The sequence below is a fragment of the Miscanthus floridulus genome, chromosome 12, assembly GCF_019320115.1.
Source record: "Miscanthus floridulus cultivar M001 chromosome 12, ASM1932011v1, whole genome shotgun sequence".
Classification (NCBI taxonomy): domain Eukaryota; kingdom Viridiplantae; phylum Streptophyta; class Magnoliopsida; order Poales; family Poaceae; genus Miscanthus; species Miscanthus floridulus.
Genome location: NC_089591.1, coordinates 43,322,426 through 43,337,373, shown reverse-complemented (window position 1 = coordinate 43,337,373; position 14,948 = coordinate 43,322,426). Strand labels below are relative to the sequence as shown.

Genomic DNA, 14,948 nt, shown 5'->3' with positions numbered 1-14,948 from the left:
AAGGATGTCATTAGCGATGGAGCTGAGAAGGCAGTTGTGGACGTAGGAATCGGCTGCCACCCAAGTCGGGCCATCGGGACATGTCGTTGTCGTGCCGTCGATGTGCGGGCAGAGACCTAATTTGCCGCACATGGAGAAGTTAGGGTGCTTCAACTCGAGGGTGATCGGCAAATGAGACTTGATGGTGATGGTAGCGTACGTCAGGATGTTGAAGGCCGATGCAAGATTTGATCCAGAGGATTAGTTGGTGAGAGTGGCAGACGTGGCGCTAGAGGTCGATGCCGTCGTCATCTTAGAGATGGGGGAGATAGCGGCGGCATGGCGGAGTGCCTGCGCCGCTAGCTAGATTGTGGAGGGGTGGGAAGGGAGGAGTGGCGTGGCCTAGGATGTAGGTGGCGCGGCAGCAGGAGGGACAATGCGGCCAAGGATCGGCGGAACGCTAGGGTTAGGGTGGGATGGGACAGGACCTAGGCCCGAGTCTTGGATACCATTTAGTAAGGTATTGGGGGAATCACCATGCACCCATTGTGGGGGGTGCATTTCATATGTATATATAGCTATGTACAGAGGGAGTACAACTTGTACTACAAGTGCAGGACAATGTGTGGTACAAGAAGCTAGGCCATACAATTATTTATACACCACAAGACAAAATATTACATGTTACAGAAAACGAATTTATTTGCCATAACAACCGATAGACATTTCATGGATTGTTGAATTTGCTGAAAAGCTATATATTACACTCCCGGCTGATATGAGCCGCCTATGGCAAAAGCGTAGAGTAGCATTGGCATTGGAGGAATTTCTGGTTCACATATTCCCTCAAGAAATTGTACCACCTCAATCATTGTGGGCCGATCAAACTCACAATCTTTGGATGCACCAGCATGCGATTTTGCAAACCCTTTCGACTTCCTCCATGTTCACTTCGCCATGCAAGTTTGCATCCACAATTCTCGAAATGTCTCCATGGAGAAGCTTGTGTGCAACTTGCACAGGTAAATAGTCTCCTTGGCCTTCAATATCACTAGATGAATGTTGAATAGAGTTCCTCTTTCCAGATATGATCTCTAGCAAGACCATCCCATAGCTATAAACATCAATTTTGGGAGTAATAGGCGTTCCACTGATCCATTCTGGAGCAATATATCCAACAGTTCCTCGCATTGTAGTCACAACATGGCTGAAATCCCTCCCGAGAAACTTTGCCATCCCAAAATCTGCGATTTTTGGAACAAATGATGCATCCAGAAGTATGTTCTGTGGTTTGATGTCACAGTGTATGATGCAGTCTCGACAACCATGGTGCAAGTATGCTAGACCTCTAGCAACTCCAATTGCTATTTTGTATCTAATGTTCCAATCTAAAGTTGTACCGTAACTTTCGAATAGATGAGAATCCAGGGAGCCATTTGGCATGTGCTCATACACGAGTAACCTCCTATCACCTTCACAGCAAAATCCGATCAATTTCACTAAATTTATATGTTGGATGATTCCAATTGAATTTACTTCTGCCCTGAATTGCTTCTCTCCTTGTCGAGCTCCATCAAGCCTTTTCACTGCTATGGCAATCGGCTCACTTAGGCATCCCTTAAATACAGAACCAAAACCACCCGCGCCTAGCTTCTCCGAGAATTTTTTTGTTGCATCTTGCAAGTCAGAATATTTGAATGCAATTATGCCAACACTACCTTTATCATTGTCTACTACGGGTCTAGACCACTTCCCATTTCTCCTCCAAATCAATATGAGGTGAATAAAAACAAAAGCAGCAATGCTTGTGCCAACGGTAACACCAATGACCATGCCACTCCTATTGCCTTTCCCACTCTGTAACTCTTTTGCAGCAAGGCGAAGGTAAATCATTTCTTCATTACCGTCAGTAGCTACATTAAGTAACTCGTCATGCCAGATAGAGCAACCATCTTTACCATAAGAATATGCAGTGCAAGAGCAATTACTCAAACAAACTTGTGCACATTCTTTCGTGCTTGATGCATTTGGCATGATTTTGCCATTCTGGGGCAACCTAATGCCTGGCATAGAGTAGAATTTGTCTGCCATACCTGTTTTGTTTCCATCGTCAGCGCCGCAGTTCAGTGGGGTGTTTCTGATGCACCCGCCTGTTCTGTCCTCAATCTCCCAATCCGCAGGTGATCTCACAGAGAATCCCTTCATGCAACTGCAATAAGGATCTGCACTAGAAGTGCAGGCCGTGAAAGGGCCACAGACAGCATACACATCACAGTGATGTGCTGGCTGGTTGTTCACTGTCATCCAATCCTGCCCGGTCCAAATGCGCCCTTGGCTTTGTCCAGAGACATGTAGCCTAGTGTGTATGATTATGCTCTCATCAAATATGTTGTAGGTGAAGTAAAGCTCTTGGTCGTTGTTGACGAAGGTATAATTGGCTATAGGGCCAGAACCTGCAGACATCTCTGGTACCGAACTGAAGAATCTACCATTCCACGTGCTAGACCAATACACAACAGATGAGTTCCATAGCATCCTGGCAACCCCATCGTGGTCCATCCTCGAGGAGTATACACCTGCATGGTTTCTTTTATCGGCCGAAATCTTCTGATATTTCCGATATATCCTTTTTATCCATAGGTGCCGATAAGAAAATATCTATATTTTTCTTACAAATTTTGTTTAAATTTATTTAAATTTACTTAAATTCAAATTAAATTTTATTTGAATTTGGTCCGATATTTCTGATATATCCTGTTTATCCTCTTTATCTGTGACCCCCGATAAATTTTAATTTTCGAAAATGAAAACCTTGTACACCTGAAGATAGATCAATGGAATTCTTCCTCGAAACAAGTCGGCGGTTCAGGCCGGTGGCCTTGTTCCATCCAATCTTTACACCGGGTAGCATTGTGTCTGTCGGGTAGTCGAAGCTTTCCCAGAATGTGAGCGAAGAGTTGGAGGAGCTCCGTAGGACAAGGTTGCCATTGCCCAAGAGCACAGCGACGGTGTCGTTGGTTGTTGTGTTTGCCCGGGTAGACCAGATGGTGGTGCCCTGAGCTAAGACAACCATGTTGCCGTCGCCGGAAATGATGAGCTCCGGCGAAGTGAAATTGGAGACCGGATTGTCCCTGTTGGCTGTCCACACAGGGGTCAGCACGGGGACTTTGTTGAACCATACGCCGAGGTAGGAGTAGTTGAGGGTGTTTTTAGAGGACGAGGACGAGCTCCCTGTTTGGAAGAAGCCGAGCGCGAACTTGCCATTGGCCGAGACAAGCCTCTCACTGCCGGCTAGTGCATGGCCGCGTCGGAGCGTGTCTGCGGCGGCGGAGGGCGAGGGTGCGTGCAGGGTGACGAAAAGGAGCACACAGAGAACAAAAGGACGGAGAAGATGCATGGCAGAGATAAATGGCGGAGCGGGAGATGGATCAGCGGGAGACAAACGAATTATGCTGCTAAATAGGAGCAGTGGACAACTAATGAGAATGAAATTAACAACAAGTAAAAATTAATAGGAGTTTCTTTTCCCATCTTCTAGTTGTGTCGGTCAACAGAATGTCTCATTTTCTAGTGCGTTGCTAGCAGCCTGGACGACTGAGGCGCCGGCCAGAAGCGCACACGCATAATGGTGGCGAACGGCAGTTCGGTAGTTGACCGAAGCGCGGTCCAATCAACGTTGCTCAGAGCAACTTCAACAGGGCCCCTACTTGAACCCCCGTAGCTAAATATGGGGGCTCAGGTAAAAAAAAAGTGCTCCAGCAGGGCCCCTACTCAGACCCCGAAATTTGGCTGGGCACCCAAATTCCCCCTCCAGACCCCATTCTCGTTGGCTCATCCCTCCGGCCCCCATCCGGCCGTTTCCTCCCCGCGGCCGTACGGAACTGCGCGGGCGACATCCGACTCGTCGAGGCCGCTCCCTCTAGCTCCTCCCTCTCTCCCTCTAGCCGGTGAGCACCACCCTTCACCGGCGAGCTCAGCCGCCACGGCCCTAGGCCCGCTCTTTCCTCCCTTCCTCCCTCCCTCCCTCTCGTCATCGAGATCCGGTCCTCAAGGTCGCGAGATCCGGTTCCTCCCTCCCTCCCTCCGGTTGGCGAGCACCACCTTTGTCGGCGAGCTCGGTCGCCACGTCCTTAGGCCCGCTCCTCCCCGTCCCGTCCGAGCTCCTCCACGAGATCTTGCTCCGCCTCGCCGTCCCGAAGCTCCTTCGCGTGTGGCCTCCACCCTGTCGCCGCGACATCAACCCCAGCGCCCGCGGCGGTGGTTTCCCGCTGGCTGCCGCGCGCTCCCTCTCTCGTCCGGTGGTCGCAGCCTTGATGCCTTGGCCACGCGCTACTCCCAGCGCTCAGCCAGGCCATGCGCTTCTCCGTGCGCTCCTCCCCGCCCGTGCCTGTGTGTGAAGGAGAGGGGAAGGAAGGATTGACCCAATGATGAGTGGGTCCCTCTTGTCATTGCTTGCTGATATGGGTTTGGGGGCCTTTGTTTCGGTGGTGCTGCTGGAGTACAAGCAAAATTTTAGGCCAACAAAAGTAGGGGGCAGCACCCAAATCAGAAATAGAGGCCCTGATTTGGGTGCTACTGCTGGAGTTGCTCTTAGCCCTCAATCATTTAAGTATGCAACGTCAAGGACTGGTAGAATTTCATTCCAGTTGGCATCATATGGAACTAACTTCCCAACTCTATTTCAGGGAGAACTTTTTTTCCAAAAAAATTATGGCATGTAACTGGAATCCACACCGTACCTTTGCACAATGCCCTATTCGTTTCGTTGAAATTTGGCTTATACTGATTTGTTGTGATGTAAAAGTACCACTGAAGTAGTTCAAGCGAACAGGGCTTTGAAATGGTCTCATAATATTCAAATGGCTGATGATTTCGAACGTGTTGGAGTAGACTAAAATTGGTGTGGAACGGTGATTGTTTTGCTCAGTCTCGTGGATAGATTATTGTTGACACTCGAATTTGGCTTGAGTCGTATTTTACGTAAATGTCAGATATAGCGAAATAATTAACATGCTAATTTATTTGGTCATCGGTAGCTATATATATTGTTAATATTTCTCGGCCGATTATTTGGGTGTGGAATATTTGGGTGAATCAGCAAAGACGTATTGCAACAACATATGGATGTCGGCTTGCTCAAAATATCACGTGAATGAAGCGACAAAGGAAAGATCATTGGCTAGATGTTCGATTTGGAAATAAATATACGTTTCCAAGCTCTATGTGCATCAAGTATGACTTGCTTGAATAGGCGAAATACAATTTGGACTTACGGCTTTGAATTAGCACGTACGACTGGACCGAAGGATAGAGGCAGGAGTCTAATCGGAAACTATCTCATTCGCCGATTATGGAAACAGTCTCCTTTGCCGATTGTTTCCTATATCCAGGAAAGGCCAGCTGCCCTATATAATAACGATAACGATAATGTTACGCTATCCGTCCGGATGCCATCTTCCCAAATAAAAAAATATATCTCCCACTCGGTCTCACCGGCTCGCTACAGGCTCCGCCCCGTACTAGCCGTAGGCTCCGCTCAGCTTCCTCTGTCCCGTGGCCCTCGCCGGCCTCTGTGACGCTAGGCTCCTCCGCTGGAGTCGCGCCTCCTGCCCGCCCCTGCTCTTATCGCCGGTGCCAGCGCCGGCACCCTCCTCATCACCTCCTCCTACGGCGGGAGACGACGAGGGCATCACAGCAATGGCGTACTTCACGCCGGTCTCGAAGTTCTCGTGCCCCGGTAGCGGAAGAAGCTCAACGGGGGGAGGGGGGCAAGTCTGTGGTGCTCTCCACTCCACCGTCTCCCAACCCTGATCTGTCCATTGAGGCAGTTATCGAGTTCCTCAGCTCATGTGACATGGTGGTCGCCGCTCACTAGAGTGTCATGCCTGACATGCATGTTGTAAGCTTATGTTTCAAGTGTTTCAGAGGTATGTTGTAAGTGTTTTATGTGGATGTTGCAAAAATAGATCGGGATGTTGCAGGTGTTTCAGAGACTTGTTGCAAGCATTTGTTGAAAATATTTCATTTGTTGAAGCGTTTTTTATTTGGATGTTGCATATGTTTTACACATGTTGAAAGAGCATGTTCCAATAGTTTCAGTTGTTTTGGTCTTATGTTGCACTAAGTGTTTTTGTGTTTCCCAGTTTCAAGTGTATGTTCCAAATGTTTCGTCTGTTCAGACGTATGTTGCAATTCAAATGTTTCATGTTTCAGAGTTGTGTTCAGAGAGTCATGGGGGCACGGTATGGGTGCCGGTGGATCAGGCGCGGCGAGCCAAGTGATGGTGGTCGGGGCGTGGCACGTCTGGGTCTGTGGACGAGGCGTGCTCGTCCTCATCCTGGCTCTCATGACCTGTCGCGCGGATGGATAGGAGCGGGGTCGCTGGGAAGGCATCGCGAGCGCAGCGATAGGGGCAAGGTGCGCGTGCGGGGCGGGGCAAGGTGGATAGGGGCAGGCTACATGGGCGTCCAGACACGTGCAGGCGTAGGAACGCGCGCGTCCGTCCGAACGTCCGGGCGTTAGCCACGCCCATATAATTAAGGGTGACGGCTGATTGAGGTCTCCAACATTCAATCCTTAAAAACACATCTACTATTTTTTATCTTCTATTTCAAGGTCTTCCAACCCCCTGTTGCCCGACGCATCTCTCGACGAGGTTCATTGGCATTCTAGATGGCCTTGCCGATCCTGGAACACTCCCACCGTGTGTCTCCCTGACGGATTTTCTAGGAGGTGTTTGTGTGTTTATCGGACGAAGAACAAGCGTCTAATCGGCACATCGACCAGTTGGTTGGCCTCCCCGTTGGGGCCTCCCTCCGCTACGTGCTAGGTCGTGTGCGGTCTCTAGACGATCTAGCCCCTCCTGGTATGTGACCCAAATCGACGTCAACAGTTATATAGTAGTATATTGTTTATGGTAAAAATGCAACCAAATTTTATATGACCTCCAGCCTCGTCACTAGCCATGCCACTCCGGACCTACTACCTATGACGCTGAGACGTGTTACCTCGGTGCCTAGACAACGGCGTCGAGCTCAGAGTCTAAAGATTGGTTTTTGACACCTAGGAATATAAGTGTGAAATGTTGACAAAAAAAATAGACTAAATTGAAAAAAGGGGCGGAGGATCACGGCGCTTCTAAACCGAGATATTACGATGTGCTGCTCGATTTCTTCTACGCGACGACGGCGATGGCACACGGCCGTAGCCGTAGGGTATCCAATGCGTCACCTTCCTGGGCCGCGCGCTCGGACGCGAGCAAAGCGCCAGCAAATTATATTTCATACTTATTCTCAGGTGGGCCCTATCACTATGTAAAAACAATTTTTAGCAACGGTTCGAATTTTTTGTAGGGGCAGCTGGTGATACGAGCCTCCCCTACAAATGGGGTCTGATTTGTAGGGGCGGCTCAATCACCAGCCACCCCTAGAGTTGCTATTTGTAGGGGCGGCTGGTGATTCAGCCGCCCCTACAAATGCCCCGGTATATATAGCTCCGATTTGTAGGGGCGGCTTAATCACCAGCCGCCCCTACAAATGACCCACATATAAAAACAACTGCAGCATCTTCTTCCTGCTCGGGTTACTCACTCCAACCCGTGAAAGAAAGGTGGGGAGGCCTTGGGCACCTCTCAAAAATTGCTCTACCAAGGGGGAAAGATTTTGGTCTCAAATCCTTTGGTGGAGAGGTTGTAGAAGGTAAGAAATGCTATTCCACACTTTTTTAAAAGTTTTAATGGTTAGTGAGTAATTAGAGTTTTGTTTTTCTCTTTCTTCTATGGTGCTTGAGCTACTTATGAAGCAAATTAGACCCAAATTTTAAATATACTAGGGTAAATTAGGGAGGGGAACAAGATCATACCCTTATTTGGTCCATGTTTCTTGATTTTAGTGAACAATTAGTTAGTTTTATGGATGTTTCATGTGCATGTGGATCTAGATCTAGGGTTTGATTTTTTTTATTAATTTCATTTTTGTAAATTTATGTTTGATGAAATTGGACTAGGGTTTGTATGAAAGATATTGGGTAAAGTATAATTGTTGCTAATTGTTGTCTTTGAAATTGTTTATTGTAATCAATAAATATGTATTTTAATTATTTATGGATAAATGGGCCATTAATTAATTTTTCTCTACCATAGTGTGTTTGTATGCTTCATGTAATTATATTAGATTTATATTCATATATATCTGAAGTATATACAATTATTCTCAAGTAATTATTAATTTGTTTCATTTTTATATATATCTGAATAAGTAGTCCTTTAATGTTTGTTTTGTTGTTGTTGTAAAAGATAGAGTATAGGAACTCTTGATGTATGGTTCGTTAAGGTTCAAGGCAGGTTTCCGTGAAGAGGTGGATAAATTTATTAAAGCCGCAAAGAAGCATGCAACGATATTGAAAGAGAATAAGGATACAATTATTTGCCTATGTAAAGATTGCAAGAACCGTATGGTATAGATAGATGTGACTATCATTAGATCATATTTGATTATGCGAGGATTTGTTGAGAACTACACAGTGTGGATTCATCATGGTGAAACGGTTATTGTTAACGACGAGGATGAGGTCGAATACGACGATGAAACCATAGAATCCCTGTCCCAATATTCAGCAAAGCTTGATGCACGAATGGATTTTGAGTTTAGCAATGAACAAGGTGGTGATGCTGGTGGTTGGGATGGTAACAACAAAGGTGGTGCCAATAATAATGGTGGAGCACATGTCGGGGATGAAGATGATTTGGAGGACATGATTCGAGCCCTTGGAACAGAGATTTTACTAAATAGTCCGAAAGGTCTAGAAAATTTGGAAAGGGTGACAAAAGCATCGAAGGAGACTGTGTATGGTGTTGAAAAGGGCTATCCGACACATTGGACATTGCTACGTTTTGTGCTTGAGATGCTCATCCTGAAGGCTAAGTACGGCTGGTCAGACTATAGTTTCAATGATCTTCTGCATCTCCTGTCATGGGTGCTGCCACAACCAAATTCAATTTCCACCAACACATACCAAGCGAAGAAGGTCATAAGTCCATTGACAATGGGGGTTGAAAAAAATCCATGCATGCCCCAACCACTGTATACTTTTTCGTGGCGAAACGTTCAAGTCACTGGATAAATGTCCCCGGTGTGGGGCCAGCCGATACAAGAACAATGACCTTTACGGTGGGGACGAAGCCTCCATGAGGAAAAAGAGGAATAAGAAGGGTACAAAAAAGGTGGTACAAGAATCTCAGCCCCCAGAGGACACTCCATTAGGCAACGATACAAAGGAGAGAAGAATTCCTGCCTTGGTAATGTGGTACCTGCCAGTGACTGACCGCTTGAGATATATCTTCCTAAACCCTAAAGAAGCTGCACTCATGACATGGTGGGATGATGAGTGCAAGGTGGATGATGATAAGATTACACACCCGACTGATTGTAGTCAGTGGCAAAGGTTCGATGAGAAGCACAAAGAATTCAGCAATGACCCAAGGAATATACGGTTTGGCTTGAGCACCAATGGAATGAATCACTTCAATGAGAGGATGAGCAACCACAGCACATGGCTAGTGATCTTGACCATGTACAACATCCCAACATGGTTGTGTCAGAAGAGAAAGTACCTTCTCCTCACTATTCTTATTTCTGGCCCTAAACAACCAGGCATTGATATAGACGTGTTCCTCGAGCCTTTGATGCAAGAAATGGAGAGGCTATGGAGGCATGGGGAGCAGATGTACGATGCATTCCGAAAGGAGGACTACATATGTAGAGCAATAATATTTGTTACTACCAATGATTATCCCACGCTGTTTGCTTTGTCTAGACAGATCAAAGGAAAGACGGGATACTTGGTTTGCTTGGATGGTACTACATGGGTGTACCTAGATGCATCCAAAAAGATAGTTTATCTAAGGAACCGACGCTTCTTAAAGACAAGTCACAAGTACCGCAACAAATTATTCTTTAGATTTTATGATAACGCTCCGGAGATTGAACCCCCTCCGGAGAGACGTCATAATGGAGAACACGTGTACCGAATGGTGAAAAACATACGCGTCATCTGGAAAGAAGAATCTGGATGGGACGAACAGAGATAGAAGCACACCTCCTATCGAAGGAGTACCTTTTAAGAAATAATCGATCTTTTTTTAGTATCTACCTTATTGGCCAGACTTGGAGGTCCCCCATGCCATTGATGATATGCACGTGCAGAAGAATGTCTTTGAGAGTCTCGTTGCTACCTTGATGGACACAGGCAAGTTAAAGGATGGTCTGAAAGCACAGAAAGACATGGTGCAGCTAAACGTGATGCCATAGCTTCACCCGGTACCTGAGGCTAATGGAAAATACACTCTGCTCGCGGTGTGCTTCAACCTAAAACTAGACGAGAAGAGAGCTATATGCACTTTTCTGAGGGGGATCAAAGTCCCGACTGGGTTTTCAGCAAATGTGAAGAAGCTAATATCGATGAAGGACTTGTCAATAACACACTGCAAGGCTCACGATTGCCATGTGATGCTAACAGTGTTTCTACCTATTGCAATCAGGGCTATAAAGCCAGAGTTCTTGAAAATGGCCATCACCCGCATGTGCTACTTCTTTTTGAAGATCTCACAGAAGACGATTGGCAAGCAAGAGCTGAGTGACCTACATGAATTTGTGGTGGAGACACAAAATCAACTAGAGATGTGTTTACCTCCTGCTTTTTTTGATATAATGCCACATCTCATAATTCACATGGTTCATCAGATACAGGCACTGGGCCCTTGCTACTTACATGAAATGTGGTCCTACGAGCGGTTCATGTCGGTTCTAAGTCAATATGTGCATAATCGAGCATACCCAGAGGGCTCCATGATAGAGGGTTGCAGTACTGAAGAAGTCATCGAGTGCTGTCAAGAGTACCTAAAAGTACAGAAAGGGATTAGTAAACCCGATTCTCGTCATAAGGGTAGGCTGGCTGGGAAGGGCACTAGTGGTAGAAAAGTGTTCATCGACCATGATTACAAAGAGGTGAGTCGGGCATATTATAGTGTCTTGCAGAGTACACAACTGATGCAACCGTACATTGATGAACACTTGGATATCATTATGACGGAGACAAAATAGTCATTTGGATGATTGGGTCATGAAACAACACAAGCAACGACTAACTACATGGTTGAAGGACCAAAACATACCACCTAGAGAAATCATAGACTCTATTACCATCAGTAGGTTAGCGGAGGGGCCATCGAGACAAGTGACATCTTGGAATGCTTATGACATCAATGGGTATACGTACTATACCCACGCAAAGGATAGTAAATATGTAAACCAAAACAACGGCGTTCGAATAGAGGCTCTCGATGGATTAGGGCGAAAGATCTAATACTTTGGCATCATTGAAGAGATATGGGAACTTGACTATGGAAGGGATATAATGGTGGCCCTATTTCGATGCTGCTGGATCAAACAACACCACCTGAACAAGATCAGATTGAGAGTCCTAGACCTCGAGAATCTAGGCTACCAAGATGACCCTTGGGTGCTCGTTTCATGTGTCGCACAAGTTTTCTATATGTCTGACCCACAAAGTAACCTCCCCCGAAGAAGAAGACAAAGCATATGGTTGCCTCCGGGAAACAGCATGTTATTGGAGTTGATGGCGTGGACGATGTTGAAGCTTACAATAACTATGATGAGATACCGCTATTCACAGACTTTCCTAAGAAGATCAGTGTTGTAGAAAATAACCTCCCCAAAGACATTGCCATGGGAATAAAAAGGTGTCAAGGGGAAAGTTATTACAGCGGGCTAGCTAGTTGTTGAACATGGAGTGTTTATGTAAGTGTGTGTTTGTAAGACTTCATTTATGGATGCGTGTGAGACTATATATTTATGTGCGTGTGTAAGACTACATATTTTTGTATGTGTGTGAGACTACATTTATGCATGTGTGTGAGACTACCCTTTGCAACATCCAGATGACTCTATTTGAACATCCACTCTATTACTACTAAAACTTTATGAAATCACTTAACACTTTATGAAATGAAAAAATGACCAAAATAAAAGTAGGAGATCTTGACAAGTTATACAACTTTTATATTCATCACCTTTACGGCTAAAATTATTTAGTGTTTGAAAATCAGGTTTGAAGCTGTTATTTTCTAAAATTTAAAATTTGAATTATTCAAAATTAGTGACAAAGATAGATGACTAGACTAAAATAATAGAGCATGATTTTAGAAAATTTTAGGGAAAAAACCATCACTTTTAGAGTTAGTATGAGGGAGAAAAACTAGTTACAAGTTTCTGCCACAGATTAAAAAGAGAAATCACACTTGTTCATCATTGATCATCATGAATAGTTGTGCTTTTACTTTTTAATCTCTGGGTAAAATTTGTAACTAGTCTTTCTCTCTCTTACTAACTCCAAATATGATGATTTTTTTTCTAAAATTTTCTAAAATCTTGCCCTATCAAGTTAGTGTGTTGATTTGGTCATTCTTTTCATTTGACAAAGTTTGAGCACTTTAAATTTTCAAATTTAAAAAAATGACAAGTTTGAACGAGATTTTCAACCATTAAATGATTTTAGCTGAAAAAAATGATGAATACCAAAGTTGTATAATTCATCAAGATCTACAACTTTTATTTTGATCATTTCTTCATCTTACAAAGTGATATTAAACATTGTTCACAAATCAACATGTTTCTCGTATAGTTCAGGAAACTATGAGTCATATGTGAATTTATGAACAATATTTACTAATACTTTGTCACATGAAGAAGTGATCAAAATAAAAGTTGTAGATAGTGATGAGTTCAACAACTTTTATGTTCACGACTTTTATTGTTGAAATCATTTAAGGTTTCAAAATCTTGTTTGAAGTTGCCAATTATTGAAATTCAAAATTTCAACTGTCCAAATTTGGTCAAATGAAGATATGATCAAAATAAAAGTTGTACAAAATGATGAGTTGTACAACTTTGGTATTCATGAGTTTATCATATGAAATCATTTACTCTTTCAAAATATAGTTTCAAGTTGAAATTGTTTGAATTTCAAAAAATTTTATCGTTCAAACAAAGTCACATGACAAGATGACCAAAATAAAAGTGGTACATGTTGATGAGTTATACAACTTTTATGTTTACAATATTTTCATTTTATTTCATTTAATGTCATAAAATTATAGTCGAAGTTTTAAATTTTAAAATTTTAATTATTGTTTTTTTTTGTTTTCTATATTGTTTTGACTACAATTGTTTATATATATATATATATTTCTTCATATATAGAATAATACAAAATATTATATTTGTGCATATACACAATTGTTTTTATATTACTTTTATTTTGGTCACAATTGCATATACACAATTGTTTTTATAATACATAATTAATAATTTAAAAAAATAAAAAATATTTGTAGGGGCGATTGGATGAGGAACCGCCCTAAAAATGCATTTGTAGGGGCGACTGGATCAGGAACCGCCCATATAAATGCATTTGTAGGGGCGGCTGGATCAGGAACCGCCCCTACAAATCATCTCGACTATAAAACCAAGGGCGCACGGGTGTTGTCTGTTGTTGGACGCTCTCTTCTCCTCCGACGCCGTCAGGCTGCCCCGCCGATGCCGCCTCCCAGACCTATCCTGACGCCGGCCTACGCCCCTTCCCCGCACCCGCGCGTCCCATCCCCGCACCCGCGCCCCCCTCCCCGCACCCGCGCGCCTGCTCCTCCCTGCCCTAGGGTTTCCACCGGCGGGCGACCTCCGCGCACCTCCATCGGCGGAGGAGAGGGAGTGCCGGGCCGATGCCGGGACGCCGTAGAGGAGAAGGAAGGTGGGGCTACACCTACAGCGGAGGCACACCGTCACCGACCTCTGCCCCGGTGAGACCGCGCCGCCTCTGTTTCCCTTTCCCCTCCCATGTCCGTCTGCCCCTGCGCGCGGGCCGATGGGATTTTACCCTCCATCCCCAGTCTTGGTTGTGTGTTTTTCATCTGTATGTAAATCCCGTCCGCCTCTGTTCATCCAAATGCACGTCTGTAGCTTGTGCTATTTGGGGATTTTGTTTACTAGCCTTAACTGAGATGAACGCTACCTGGATAATTCGGGATGGGATGAACGCTACCTTGATAATTATTTCATGATGGGATGAACGCTACCTTACCAAGTTGCTGAGCGGAAACTTGACTGTCTGAGTGGCACTGCCAAGTTGCTGAAAAACTGTCATTGATTTTGTCTATACCAACTATCATTCATTTCCTTGATATCAATACCCTAGCAACAACCCTCTCATTGTCTAGCGAATTTAGATGCCTATTTTCTTCTTAATATAAAATCACCTAGTTCCTTGTTGGTTGGTCTAGTGTGTTTTTTTTTCTTTTCCTTATTCCATAATCAATTGAGTTCATTTTTTGAGACCAATACCGTGATATTGGCATCTTAGGAGCCTAAGACATCTGAAATGCAGAAAAGCAGCTATCAGCCTTTTATAGTCAGCACCTGAACTACAGACAATTCTGCAAAATGTGCACTTTCATCTTAGATGCCTGTAAATGCTTGGAAATTAATGGAAGGAGGGTGTGAGTTAGTTTACACAATCATCTTAGCAACCTATTTACAAAATGTAAAATTGTCTACAGCGACTATCTACATAGGATGCCTAATGAAGGCACTTGTCTCGTTTGCCCTCCTGCCGCTTCTTGTTCACCTACTGATGGCTTGGTTCTGGTTCTTGCATGTTTGTGTTATCAACGAGTAAAATGGATTACATCTTGGTACTGGTGCACTAAGGACAATAGCTGGTGATTTTTCAGATGTCACAGGTCATTCGATTAGTTCCAGTCATTTGACAGTGTGCGTATTGAAACAAAAGTTCTTATTTCCAGGTAGCCATGTCCTGTTCTCCATGGCTGCTGCTATCTATTTGCTGGTCACTGCAGACCAGAGCATATAATATGCTACAATAGTGTTGGGATACAT

At 44.5% G+C, this 14,948-nt stretch overlaps 1 pseudogene; it reads right to left on the bottom strand.

Annotated features, from left to right (window-relative positions):
- Nucleotides 1-740: 740 nt before the first annotated feature.
- Nucleotides 741-3,376, bottom strand: LOC136496635 (G-type lectin S-receptor-like serine/threonine-protein kinase At2g19130; annotated as a pseudogene).
- Between the last annotated feature and the right edge of the window lie 11,572 nt (nucleotides 3,377-14,948).